Source organism: Mesoplodon mirus (assembly GCF_964341445.2).
Source record: "Mesoplodon mirus genome assembly, chromosome: 12".
NCBI lineage: Eukaryota > Metazoa > Chordata > Mammalia > Artiodactyla > Ziphiidae > Mesoplodon > Mesoplodon mirus.
The window spans coordinates 97,620,185-97,634,865 of record NC_138988.1 but is presented as its reverse complement, the minus strand read 5'-3'; the positions used below and the strand labels follow the sequence as shown (position 1 = coordinate 97,634,865).

The window sequence follows — 14,681 nt, the reverse complement described above, 5'->3', positions numbered from 1 at the left end:
TCTTATTGTCATCTTTTCTACTTTGCAGTGCTTCTGTGGTTAATCACATCTTGAGGACAGGAGATGTTGAAAGCAGGGGCGTTTAATGTTAACTTACTCATAATTGAATCATAGTTAAATTGGAGTAAAGGAAGGTGTGTTTACACCTAAGTTTAGAAAGATTTGCAAAAAAGTAAAAAAAGAAGAAGAAGAAATTCTCTCTTGGAGAACAGGAAGCCTTTCTGGATCTCAGCTGCGAGTAAAAAAGTGAAAACCTGGATAAATTAACAAGACAGAGAAAAGTACTGTGCTCTTTCTTTAAAAGACATTAGGGGATAGATTGCATTGAGAAGGTAAGATTTTTATGTGCAGTTCTTACAACATTTATTAGAACCCATCACATTTTAAAAATACTGAAACTATTAAGTTTTTTTTTTTTTTTTTTGCGGTACGCGGGCCTCTTACTGTTGTGGCCTCTCCCATCGCGGAGCACAGGCTCCGGACGCACAGGCCCAGCGGCCATGGCTCCCGGGCCCAGCCGCTCCGCGGCATGTGGGATCTTCGCGGACTGGGGCACGAACCCGTGTCCCCTTCATCAGCAGGCGGACTCTCAACCACTGTGCCACCAGGGAAGCCCTGAAACTATTAATTTTTTACAGCACTTTTAGGTTGACCAGAGCGCTCCTTCCCCTCCCAACCTCATTTTCCTCTCTTATTAACATTTTGCATTGGCTGGTACATTTGCTACAATTGACGGGCTAATCTTGATATGTTATTATTAATTAAAGTCCATGGTTTACACTCGAGTTCACTCCTTGTGTTTTACCGTTCTGTGGAACCCATAGCTTTTTTTTTTTTTTTTTTTTTTTTTTCCGTACGCGGGCCTCTCACTGTTGTGGCCTCTCCCGTTGCGGAGCACAGGCTCCGGATGCGCAGGCTCAGCGGCCATGGCTCACGGGCCCAGCCGCTCCGCGGCATATGGGATCCTCCCAGACCGGGGCACGAACCCGTATCCCCTGCATCGGCAGGCGGACTCTCAACCACTGCGCCACCAGGGAGGCCCCCCATAGCTTTTTAATCTACCATTTTTAATTGTATTAAAGTCTAAGAAGGTGAGGCTCATGATTAAAGATGATTATCACAAAGTACCTGATTAGAAAATTCACCAGCCTTTGAAGTAGAACTAACAAAACTGTAGATTCTTTACCCTAGAGTGGAGTTCAGTGAGCTTGTCCAGCACAGTCATTTCACAGGTAAAAACTAAAACCCAATGAGGCATCAATGTTAATGATGAAAGTCACTACCTACCTATGTTTCATACACACACACACACACACACACACACACACACAAAGTATTGGACACAAAATGTAATAGCCTGTGGATCTCATTTCCCTGTAAGGATGCTTCATGGATAGCATCGAGTTGGTTATTAATTAATTAATAAGGAAGACTAAAGGGGTGGGGTATGTGGAATTATAAGAGTTGTCTATTCTAAACAATTGAGACTGGAAGATAGAAACCTAAAAAATGTTAAACCATGACACTTAGTGTTGCAGACATGATTACCTAATTGAGAGTATGGCAATTTTATATGAGTCTATTGGCCCGTCTCATGGAGTGGTCACAGGAAGGCTACAGTTCAGCTGAATCTTAGAGAATGGGCAGGGTCTGGATGAGCAAAGGGGAGGAAGGCAGGCACTACTTGTAGTGACAGGGATTGGAAAGAGGGGAAAAAGGAAGCATCAAACTCATTGCAGAAGCAGCAAGTGGAACCATTTAGCTGAAATGAAGACTTTATTTAGGGAAGCAGCTGATGATAATGCTGGAAATGCACACTTGGATCATCACACTGTGGTTTGAAAGCCAGCTCGGAATATGGGCTTCATCTTGTAGTTAGAGGGGAGCTACTGTGTTTCTTTAGTCAAGGAGTTACATGAACAAAGCATTATTTTTAGGAGATCATTAGTGCCTGATTAAGTGAAGCTGGGAATGTTTGGACTCTAGCCCTATCTCTTCCAAGTTGTTTTCATGATGGACAACTGTTCTTTCCCCAGACTCCAAGGTTAATATTAGCAGCACTGGAGTACTACTGAATTAATCTACTATGGAGAAGCTTCTTATTAAATGTAATATAGGCTGTACTTGCTTTTCATCTTTAGCAATCTTTTGAAGAAAATAGTGAGCAAAAAAATTTTTTTAATGTATCCCAGTGGACCTCTACATCTTAGGATGATAATGATGAAATCCCAAGTCTTCTAAATGTGGGGGGAAAGGGAGTTAGTGTTGGGAAAACAGGCAGGAGGGTGTTGATTAAGAGAAAATTGAGGGAATTAGAAAATGTGGTTGGAAATGATGTCAAAATTGTGGGTTATGGGTGGTTGTAAAGAGATAATTCTGATTTTAATTAGTCAGAGAATCTATATTCGAGAAGCCTGATGTCAGTCAAAACAAACTAGAAGAAGAAGAGAGATTGTGCAGTAATCTGCATCCAAAGAATTCAGTGCACTTGTAAATATTAACAGGGGTAATTGTAATTGAATTTAAGAGGGCAAATGTCCAATTCACAGACTTCATAGAACCTGAAAATAATATTGTCCTGGGTTTAAGAATAAGCCATTCACTTCAAATTCAAGAAGAGGAGCAGTAGAATGGCAAGTAGTTACAAGTATGGAAATAAATGCTTACTTAAAAAGGAATCCAATTATGTACTATGTAAGCAAAGAAAGAAAGGAGGATGCAATGAAGAGTCATGGAAGAATAACATAAAAGACATTACACACTGTGAAGGATAAAGAGAAGGAACTATTTAGATAGATACTTTTGTAGAAGTGGATACATCCAGATTACTTAATAAGCACTCCTTGCTCTTTTGTAAAGCATCCCTAGAAAGTAGGTTATGATTATCACCCCATTTTACAGATGAGGACACTGTAAAATGCCCCTTAAAGCTTTAGCACATTAATCTTAGGTTGCTAATTGGCAAAGCGTCTAAATAGTAATTTGGCCATGATCAGAAACACTAATATTTCTTTCCATTATCTGGGATCTTTAGTTTAAACTAGAAGAATGGTTCCTTTGATTTATCTGCTACACAACTGGTCAGTATCCCATGATGACATCTCAGTACTACCATATATTTTACATTACCAGAAAAATCAAGCAAGCTTCAAGGATATCTTAGTAGCAAGAAATCCATACTCATGATTATCTGCTAATAGTTCTGCAGCATCCCAGAATTTCTTTTGTAAGTACTGTCCAAATTTATTCTGGCTTTCTTTGAATTTGTGAAAATAGACACAAATGAAATATTTTCTTGTGATTTGTTGCAGGGTGGCAGCTTGGCCTTTTGGGAATATGAATCACAGACCACTGTCATAAAATAACTTGTGTTTGGAAACTTTTTTGAATAATAACTGGTTTGGGACAAGACTTATTTTTTCCTAAATAAGAAAAAAGTTTCTTAATAAGAAATTTCATCAGAGATTTGAGTGAAAAAAGAAATGTGTGATTTTGTTTTAATGGTACCAAAATGGATACAAGATCATCAGATGCTCAGAATAGATACTTGTAAGGAATGATGATTGTGACAGTAAAAAATATTTATTTTTGAAGAAAATTCAGAAGCTAGCCACCTTCCTTTCCCCAAACAGACTTTAGGGTAATAGAAAACTATGCCTTTAGAATATGACAAATAAGAAAAGAGCTACTGTTAGGGAAATGTCTGATTTACTTTTCTGGAAATCATTTTATTTGTTCCACAGGGGTGGACCATGGAACTTTCAGAGAGAGCAGGCTTACGAAACTGTTGTGTGATCAGAGCTCAGGGAGGGACTGGCTTTGACTCTCTTGTTACTATGTGAGGGATAGAATCTTGCAACCAGAAGGTTCCACAACAGTTGGGAACGACAGTTGTATGAGTAGCAAGTGGAAGACAAATGTGTGTCGTGTTACTCCTGCTCGGAGACTACATACCACGACTGTGCCAAGATTTCCTGCATGCATCAGTATTTTTTATAATTACCAAACCTCGTGTGTACGTAAACCACAAGTAGCAAAAAAATCTTACAAATAATATCTACACCTTCTTTAGGTTGGGCACTCTGGCCGATATTCACACACACACACACACACACACACACACACACACACAGCCTTATTTAGATGACTTCTTTTTTTCTTTCTTTTTTTTTTTTTGTGGTATGCGGGCCTCTCACTGTTGTGGCCTCCCCCGTTGTGGAGCACAGGCTCCGGATGCGCAGGCTCCGCGGCATGTGGGATCTTCCCGGACCGGGGCACGAACCCGTGTCCCCTGCATCGGCAGGCGGACTCTCAACCACTGCGCCACCAGGGAAGCCCTAGATGACCTCTTATAGCCCTTGTTCTGTTTACTATCTTCGACTATAAATTAAGCTCCACCTCCTCCTGCAGAATTAAAAGAGTGGAAATTTAAAGAGCACGTTAAAGTCTACCGTGAGCTGTTCTTGTCCTCTTATTAGTGGCTAACTCTTGTCGTTCATGTCCTTGCTGATCACTTATCTGTGTACTAATATTATTTTTGTTCTCCTTGGCTTTTATCCAGTCAGTTCTGCCTATTGCTCTTTCTCTGACTTGTCCCAATGTGGACTTTGACTCTTGATTCCTGGGCCCTGCTGATACCCACAGACATTTCGGCATAATAGGAACTACTATGAAAAGAAGATACCGATAAACTCCAAACTGTAAATTAAACCATGAGCATTTATGAACAAAATTAAACTTAATAGGATAGAGTAGTACAGCACTGAGTTTAGGGGGAAGAAAAAAAAAGGATAGGTTTAAGAGTGGTTCACCAGAAGCAATTCAGTTGCAAAACTTCATCCAAGGAGCAGGCATGTAGAGAAAACTTTTTAGAGCCCGACGACATATGTAGAAAGCCAGAACCTGGTGAGTTTGGGAGCTGATAGGATTCGGGGTGGCAGAGAAGGTAGTGTAGCAGGTAAGTATACACTGGCAGTGGACATGTGTTGGAGAAAGAGGGCGCCTTAAAGCTGGTAGGGTTGGAGTTGTGGTGCTGGCAGTTTATTTACAGGAAGAAAAGGTTACTTATAATCAATGACGTCCAAGGGAAACTTGAACTGCTTAAACGCTGTGTTGAATCCTGTCCTGTAGCCTGGCCCACACACCTAGTGTACCCCTGTGTTGATGCTGAAATTCCATAATTATAGATATAACCCCCATTAAAATGAAAATATGCCAGGAATAACCTAATAACCTGGCATATTTTGAACCTGAGATATAAAATATATTTTTTAAACCTGAAAAAATATATATGTATTAAACGTGAAATCAGGTTCTACTAGACAGACCATCAAGGTGGGAATTAAATCTCAAAGAGGAGAAAGGGAACTTGAAAAAAAACACTATCTGCTGAAGAGCTGTGTTTAGGCGCCACGTGCTCTCCCAGCGCCTCGACGGCTCCAGGTGAGAGTGTAAAGGAAGCTCAGACTGACTGGGAGGCCGCAGGTGCGGGGCTTCAGGAGGTGGTCTGCGCTGCAGGTGGTGGGAGTCCCTGTAAGGCCAGGTGTGACTGTACCTTGGACACGTTACTTAACCTCTCTAAGCCTGAGTTCCTTTATCAGTAAAGTGTGGATAACAACACCTTGCAGCTGCCAGTTATTATTTTTAAAATAACCTTTATTTGAGAATATTTTAGGTCTACAGAAAATGTATCAAGGCTGTACAGAGAGCTCTTGCATACCTGCATCCACTGATAACATCTTTATATTCCTATGGTACATTTGATCAAAACCAAGAAAATGCCATCAGTGCATTACTATCAGCTAAACTCCAGGCTTTATTTGGATGTTACCAAATTTCTCCATTAATGACCTCTCTCTATTCTAGGATCCCATCCAGGGCACCATGTTCCATTTAGTTATCAGGCCTCCCCAGTCTCCAGAGACTCTTTTCAATATTTAAAAAGTAATTAATGTTAAAGGACACTTAGTAGAGTGCTGGGCGTGCAATAAGGAATTGGCCAACACTCACATATATATATTTATAACTATATGACAGGCACTATTCTAAACACTTTAGAAATACCAACTCATCTAATCCTTGTGGTAATTCTATGAAGACTCCAGTTATATCCACTTCACAGATGCGTAAACCGAGGTTCAGGAAGGCCAAATCAGTTGCCCAAGATTATGCATCTGGCACAGCTGGGATTCAATTCAGGCTGGCTGGCTTCCAAGTTCATGCTTTTGATCATAGGTTGCCTTTCTCCGCAAATGCTTAGTACACGCTGCTCATTAGTAGTAAATCCTGGAACTGGTGACTTCTCTCCAGTGTAGGAGGGGAATTAACTAACTAGTTGTTTTCTCCCCCCCGTTCCTCACTAGGAATATGTTTGTCTCCACATTGTTCGGTCCTGGATGAGGTTGTATTGTTTTCATTGCACGCTGTTAGCTCTTTCGAGTGTTCCCTAGTGTGCACTTGTCAACATTGCTTATGGGGAATGCTTTTAGGAACCACAAGTATCACCTCTATCAATCACTTCTAGTACGTTTTCACCTCTTTAACAGATAGGACACCAAATAATACTCATTAAACTCTTCTACTAGTTGGCATTGAACTCGGTGCTTTTTTTTTTTTTTTTTTTTTTTGCGGTACGCAGGCCTCTCACTGTCGTGGCCTCTCCCGTTGCGGAGCACAGGCTCCGGACGCGCAGGCTCAGCGGCCGTGGCTCACGGGCCCAGCCGCTCCGTGGCATGTGGGATCTTCCCGGACCGGGACACGAACCCGCGTCCCCTGCATCGGCAGGCGGACTCTCAACCACTGCGCCACCAGGGAAGCCCAAACTAGGTGCTTTTAAATGAAGTTAGAGACCAGGTTCCTTGTAATCCTGTATCCTGTAAGGTTAATGGTGTCAATATCGGCATTAATGTGAAGTAAGTCATTGTTCTTAAACCTTGACATGGTTACATTTAAAGTCATTTTCTCTTCTCCCCCTCAAGCATCACACCATACCAACTCCCCCATTTTCATCACACAATCTACCAGGTTCTCAAAACTTGAAACAGTGGACTTCTTTTTTTTTTCATTCCCTTTTCTTCTTTGTTTCAGAGAGGTACAACGTTATAGAGTTATTGTAATGTTTTCAGAAAATATAATCTTTAAGCTTTAGCATCTCAGTATTCTCTGGGTTCCAATCACAGCAGTACCACTTACTAGCTCTATGGCTGCAGGCAGATTATTTAGCATTTCTAAGCCTCTCTTTCTTCATCTGTGGTATGGGTTTATGGGGGGGAGTAAATGAGTTTATAGGGGAAAGCCTGGCAAGTCATAAACTCTCAATAACTGTCAATTACTACCACCACCGTTACCGCTGTACTCCTCCTGCCGCTGATACAAATACTACTAAAACAACTTCTGCAATATAAATGCTATTTACTATTCCTGCCCATACAAATGCTACTATTCCTGCCCATGCAAATGCTACTATTACTATTTTTGCTGATACAGATACTACAGACAGTCCTGGACTGTATATTTTTTCACTATACAATGATGCAAAAGCAAGATTCAATAAAAATCATACTTCTAAGTTTCTACTTTATTTTGATCTTTTCCCAGGCTAGCAATTCGCATGACTATGATACTGGGCAGTGGCCCCAAACCACATCTCCCAGGCAGCCACACCATCCAGAGGGTAAAGAACCAAACACATACAACTCTTCAGTTTTTCACTTTCAATACAGTATTCAGTAAATTACGTGAGATACCCAACGTTTTATTTTAAAATAGGCTTTGTGTTAGATAATTTTGCCCAACTGTAGGCTAATGTAAGTGTTCTGAGCACGTTTAAGGTAGGCTAGGCTAAGCTCTGATATTCAGCAGGTTAGGTATATTAAATGCATTTTTGCCTTACGATATTTTCAACTTACGGTGGGTTTACTGGGCGTGACAGTACTGTAAATCAAGGAAGATCTGTGCTATCACTATTTCTGCTGATACAAATACTTCTATTACTACTACTGCCAATAAAAATACTACTATGACAGATCCTAAATCCATCAGTAACAATTTTCCTTAAAAAGATCATTCTCAGTCCAGATGTCTCCAAATGACATGCAGTATCATGTCTTAATTCCTTCGTAAGGATGCCCAAGAAGGCTTTTCTCAGCCCATTCTGTCTTCACAGCTCACTACTAGAGAACCCATTCTTCCTGTTTGGCCGGGACTGGAGAGGTGAATGCCTCTATCTGGGTATAGTTATTCATGGCCTCCTACTTCCTCTCAATAGTGCCCTGGTTTGCAGGCTGCATTTATATGGCCACCCTTCATTTTTTTTTTCCACATTTACTTTGACTTTCTGCTCTAGCCAGAAAAACCATCACACACAGTTTACTTGCTGTCTCACCTTCAAGCTTTTTCCCTTACCTGGAATGCTATTCTCAGACTATTGCCAAATCACGAACTTTCTCTCCTTCAAAATCCTACTCAGAACTCACCCTCAGAATGGAACTTTCTCTGATAATCCTGCCTTCCACCCAATCCAGAAAATTCTCAGCAATCATGTAAGTAACTGTATAACTTTAATTGGCTCTGTTTATAAGTTGCTTCTTGTATCTTTTCCCCTCTAGGTATTTTTCCATGTGTTTATTCTGTCTCCATTAATTTGTAAACTCCCAGAGGGCAAGGTCTGAACACGGGTTGGTGTTGGCATAAAGTGGATGGACAGATAGGGGTGAGTGTTAGACTGCATTATTTCTTGATTACTGATCTGTTTTTTTTTTTTTTTTTTTAAAGCATGCTTTGTTAGTGCTTTGTTTGTGATGGTCCTGAGCCTGCTAATCTAATGTAAAAATATATCCAGTTTCTGCTAGTGTCCAGTTAAGGAAGATAAAATCAACAGTTACAAGCTTTCCGTAAAGGGAGGGGGAGGGTGCTGGGAGTTTCTGACCCGTAAGAATGGTATATGAAAGGCATGTTATTATGGAATTTATTTTCTTCAGAGGTATCTTGTCTCTTCAGGGCTGCAGGTCTAAGAAGGGAAATAATATTTACTTTCAAAACTGAGATCTAAAAACCAAACAAAGCCTCAGAAAACATACAGTATCACCTTGTTCTAAGTTTATGCTGAGTGGAGGGAAAATGAATCTAACTGAGAAGGCCTCTTTTCTGTGTGTCTAACAGAAAATGCCACATGGTCCAGCGCTCCAGGATTACTAGATAGGCGGATTGTTCATTTCAGTCCAGGTAACAAAGGGAAGCGGGGCAAATGCTCCCTTCTCGCTGCGGGGCCAAGAAGTGGGAATACTTTACCGTGACCACCTGCTTCCCTCTCTTCAAACCAGCACGTAAAGTGCCAAATATCTGTGTATCATTCTCGGCGCGGAGCCCACGGTATAAACCCAACGTAGGCGGTGCACCAGATAACATCAAAGCCCCAGGCAGGGGCCAGAAAGGGGGGGGGGGCAAAAGCAGCCGAGGGAATGAAGCGCCTCCCCCTAGCATTTCCTCTCACGCCCACTTCCAACCTAGGAGGCTTTTGGTTTCTGCTTTTGTTGTTTTTAAAATTAAAAGTTAAACCCAGGAAGCTTTGGATCAGAGTTTGGCGTGGCAGTTCGGGTAAGTTTTCCCTCGGATCTTTTGTCTGGCATCTGGCTAGAGAAGAGCCCGGGCGTGGGGCACAGTTGGCAGAGCGTGCGGGGCAGGTTTTGTCGCCGGGTCGCCCCGAGGAGGAGGGGATTCGGCCGGTGGACGGGAAAGCCCAGTGCGTGCGGAGGGCGGAGGGCGGAGGGGAGGGACGGGCGGCGGCGTGACCCGGCCGCCAGCTGGGAGGAACCTCCGGGATCTCCGCGTGGCGGAGGCGCTGCCGGGCCGCGCGCTGGGCGGAGGGCCGGGGCCGCGGGGCCGCGCCAGGGGGGAGCCCGAGCCGGGCGGGCCCGGCGGCCGCGTGGGAACCGGGGCAGGGGGCGCGCGGGCGGCGGCGCGGAGCCCCGTGGACGCGGCGGGATGGCGGGGCCCCCGACGAAGCCCCGCGGAGGACTTCTGCTGGCCCCTAACTGCCCTGCGAGGAAAATGTGTGCGGAGCCTCTCTGTGACACTGCCCTCGCGTGAACCCCGCTCCCCGAGAGCGCTCACACGGCCGGGAGGGTGCAGCCAGAGAGGAAGGGGGCCCTAGGAGCCCCTCTTTTTTTTTTTCTTTTTCAGAGTACGGTCACCTCCCCCAGTGTTCCAGAATTTTTGACAGTTCAAACTGCTGTTTACCATTCCCATTTATCTTGTGGTTAAAAAAAAAAAAAAAAGCTTTTCCCCACATTCCGTTTATAAGATACAATTTGAGAAATTGTATTCAATTTGCCACAAAATAATTAAAGCCGAAACTAGCTACTTTATAGTTTAGTTGGATTCCCCTACATTCTGATAACTAGGAAGTTAGAATTGTAGGCTGAATTAGGAAAAGAAATTGCACTTGGAAAATTCGGAACTTGAAAATGGGAAAATATTCGGTATTGTATATATTTCAAAAAAGATTAATATTAATTTGATGCTCAAGATAGTTAAATTGCGAAGAGTCTATTTAAGAAAAAAGTTCTTGAACAAATTGAAATGACAAAATTAATCTATTACAACTCCAAATTGCATGTTTAATTTGTTAGAGAGTTCACAGCAATGCCAAATCCCACATAAACCTTGTGTTCACACTATGTATTTGTTACGGAACAACTATTGGGTTAAAAATGTATCCAATTAGCATTTTTGACTTAGCAGGTGACCCAGAGTAGAGTCAGTTATCATTAGCCTACTTTAACCTTTATTGTCTGACAGATTAGGTGTACTTTCACGTGTAAATGGATTTTAAAATAATTATTTATTTATTTTTAACATCTTATTGGAGTATAATTGCTTTACAGTATTGTGTTAGTTTCTGCTGTATAACAAAGTGAATCAGCTATACATATACATATATCCCCATATCCCCTCCCTCTTGTGTCTCCCTCCCACTCTCCCTATCCCACCCCTCTAGGTGGTCACAGACCACCGAGCTGATCTCCCTGTGCTATGCGGCTGATTCCCACTATGTTTTTATTTTTTAAATTTAAGTTGTAAAGTTACATTTACATACGTTTTGTGATTGCAGTCCATTAGGTGTCATTTAATTTCATACCAGAGATGATTTTATCACATCGAAAATGAAAAAAATTGCATTATTTCATTGCAAGGATGGAAGCATAGTGTGCTAAACATTATTTCAAATTTAGGCAGTTATTGGCTGATCTTCGCTTTTATGATCAAATCTACTTTTTAATGGGCATATTCCCCCCTTTACATGACATTATTTTTGGTTACAAGCTCGCCATTATTGAGTATTCCATTTTTAATCATTCGCATTCTGGTGCATTAAGCTTTTCTTAGTTAGCTCAAATGAGCTAGAGGTAGGATTTCCTCAGGGGAATTTTAGGGGTCAACCCTAGGAGGGAAAACCTAGATCTCTTTATGGAAGCCCCAGGGAACAAAACAATTCAAGTTTGCGCAGATGGCCAGCAGAGTGGGTGTACGGTCGTTCAGCATTTTTATTCCTTAAAAGGGGAAAGCACTTTGGTTTTTATATGAGCATTTTTTCTGCATCAAAATTTTTCTTTCACCTTATTCCTCCCAAGTTCAGCGTGGCTCCTTAAACCAGTCATTTGTGCCTGCTTGTTTAGTGTACATGTGGAATTTCTGAGCCCCAAACTTCTAACGTTCTTTATTTAGGTCTAACCCTGAAAACCTTCATCATTACCCTGGTCTAGCCCCTCCTGATTTCTTTTCCATAAATTTCCACTCCTTGCTTCCTCTGTTGCTTTCTAGCAGCCAGGGTCAAACTCTGGTTTATGGTAATTGCTCCCTCTTCCCCCTTTCTCTCCTCCTTGCGACCCTGCGGCCAGGTCGCTGCCCAGGCCCGCAACCCCCTTTTCCTGACCCCAAAGAGCCCTCTCCTCCCTGCCCCAAGCTGTCAGGCGGACCGGCAAGGGTTAACTGCGCTCGCTGCTCCGGCTCTGGGAACCACCAGCGGGCATTGCAGTGGCCTCTGGAATAACCTTGGCTTTCCTCAATCTTTTAATAGAACATCCGCCACCAAAAAGTAGTTTCAGTTCAGGGTTAAAAATATGTCCCCTTCCACCCTTCAACCCAACACCCCGCCCCCCTCCCGTTTTTTTATAAAGTTGTTTTTCAAAGTTAATGAGTTTCAAGTTTCACAATGACTTTCCCCTTCCCTCCACGCGTTGCTGAGGAAACCCCCTTGGGGTCCCCCCGCACCCTGGCCCGCCCTTCTCCCTCTCCCCTCCCCCTTTCGGCCCGGGCGGGGGCGGGGCTGGGAGACCCCATGACGTCACCGGGCCGGCCCACATCCTGCTTTAAAAAGTAAAGAGACGGTAAAGAGAAACTATCGCCCCGCCCGTCCCCGCCCCTCTTCCCGGACCAACCGCCCCTAACTGCGCGACCCGGCCAGGCCTTCCCTGGGCCGCGTGACCGGCGGGCCCGCCCCTCCGCCCACGCCGGGCGCCAGTCCCCGAACCGGCGCGACCCCGGGCTCCCGCCCCTCGCGTCCCTAACCCCGCCCCTTCCCCCCTCGGGCCGCACCGCCCCCTCCTTCCGCCCCCCCTCCCGTCCCTGCGGCGGCCGGGCGGGGCTGAGCCGCGGGCGGGCAGCGGGGAGAGGCGCGGTCCCGGGCCCGCCCCGCCAGGGAGACCCGGGACTCCGGGCTCCAAGCGAGCCCGGACCCGGGGCACCCACCCTACCCCTACCCCACGGCAGGGCTGGTCAAGCGGCGGCGCCAGTCCCGCTGGGCCTCCGCCCCCGGGGTGACCCCGCCCCTCCCCCCGCAAAGCCCCCGCCTTGGTCCCCGCCGGGGGACGCCCCCTCCCCCGCCTCCGCGTCGCAGCCCATGGCCTCCCCGCCTCCCGCCCCCGGGGATCCCCTGCTGCCCCGCCTACCCGCGGGAAAGCCTCCGACCTTCGCCCTCCCTACCCCGCGCCGCCCGGCCCGCGTTCCTCCCGTCGCCCCTAAAGACTCTAAACGTGCCCTACTCTGCCCGGGGGAGAGGTAAAGCCCGCGCCTGCCCTCCTCGCCCCAGACCCCGGGGTCCCCCCGCCCCGCCTCCCGCGGTGCGCGCTCCCGGCCTCGCCGCCCGGCCCCCCGGACGCCCCCTCCCCGGCGGCGGCGATCATGCCGCGGCCCCGGGCGCCGGCGAGCGCTGCCGCCTCTCCCGCTCGGCGCTTGCGGCCCCCGCCCGCGCGCCCCGCGCTCGCCCCCCTGCCCCCCGGCCGGCTCCCCTGTTTAATATTTCAGCGCTGGATGGTGAGAGTGCCAGTCGCTGGCCTTTAGTGTGGCTGCTGCTGGGGGCGGCGGCGGCGGCGGCGGCGGCAGGGAGGGGACGGAGCCGGGGGGACCGGGAGCAGCAGCCGGAGGAGGTTATGTTTGTGTTTGGGGTTGTCAAGTGAAGGAGGGATCCCAGGCGCCGCCGCCGCGCGGGGGTCGAGGAGATTTCGAGCTGCGGCCGCCGCCATCAGCAGCGCAGCTCTAGGGCCGGCTGCAGCGGCAGCGGCCCCGCCGGGCGTCCTGGCAGCAGGTTCGGCGCGGGCTCCGCGGCGGGGGCGCTGCAGCTGGGAGGGCGGCGGGGGACCGGCGTAGTGGGGTGGGGGGCAGGACCACATCCCTCTCCGCGGGCGGGGGGCGTGCGGGCGCGCGTGTGTGTGCGTGTGTGTGCAACCGCAGACCTTGCAGAGGGGATGGCTGCGTGCGGGAGACATTTGCCACTTCTGGGCGCCCTCGCCGCGCGCGAGCGGCCCGAGCTGCGGTCCTGCGAGCCGAGCAGGTACGGAGGGACCCAGCCTCCCCGCCCGCGTTCCAGCCGCAGACGCATTCTGCAAGAGGGTGGGGGGTGAGGGAGGCCAGGCCTCGGCTTCCCAACCTCCCGGCTTTGTGGCTTGCTTTTCCTTTCGTTCTTTGCTCGAAGTGCCTGTTTACTCCCAGCCACCTGGGTAGTTTCTTTCCGGGTTGGGAGTATGCGCCTGCAGCAGTTGGGAAGAGGGCGGTGGGTTTGGGCGCGGGTCGGCTCCGGCTCGCCTTGGGGTCGGGCTGGCGAAGGAGTTGCTGCTGGAGAGGGGAGGGGGCGGCGGCGGAGCTGGCGGCGAGGAGGAGTCTCAGGGCTGCCGCGCTCGCCTCGCCTCGCCTCGCCTCGCCTCGTCCTCCTCCTCCTCCTCCTGCTGCTCTCCGCATTCACTCTGGGCTCCTTCCTGAGCTGGCACTTCCATTCCCCCCTCCTCCTGGCATGCGAAGCGCTTTGTTCAGTGCAGCGTTGCGGAGGGGTTTTCCCAGGCTCCGCCCTCCACATTCATTCATGTTTTTTCTCCTTGCAACTAACTGTCTTTACGCTTTTTGATCGTGTCATGTTTTTGCTCCATGTAGTATTTATTTCTTTCCGTAAAGGAACGGTTCATCACTCGTCTTCATCGCTACAGTGCTGCTGTCGTTGGAAAGACTCACTCCCCCCCTACAAGGATTTAAACATGGGATGGACAGCTAGGGACAGTGGGTAGGCAGAGAACTGGGTAGCGGAAAGCTGTTACTGATTGGGAATTTGCATATTTTATGTGCAGGCTCCGGATCTTGTGGTGTCACGTGATTGAATTACAGTCCGAGTTGTCGCTTTAAAAACTTCTAAATAT

At 47.0% G+C, this 14,681-nt stretch overlaps 1 protein-coding gene across 5 annotated transcripts in view; it reads left to right on the top strand.

The window, feature by feature from the left end:
* The first annotated feature begins 9,297 nt into the window (after nt 1-9,297).
* HIVEP1 (HIVEP zinc finger 1) overlaps nt 9,298-14,681 on the top strand; it is a 142,672-nt gene continuing 137,288 nt past the window's right edge. Inside the window, exon 1 of one of the 5 annotated variants that reach the window (XM_082638220.1) lies at nt 9,298-9,594. The gene's annotated coding sequence lies outside the window, so the exon portion shown is untranslated. Of the gene's footprint in view, nt 9,595-12,941; nt 13,057-13,413; nt 13,583-13,731; nt 13,829-14,374; nt 14,549-14,681 lie in introns of those variants that run through there. The other 4 variants (XM_082638223.1, XM_082638221.1, XM_082638224.1 and 1 more) reach the window with 4 other exon arrangements.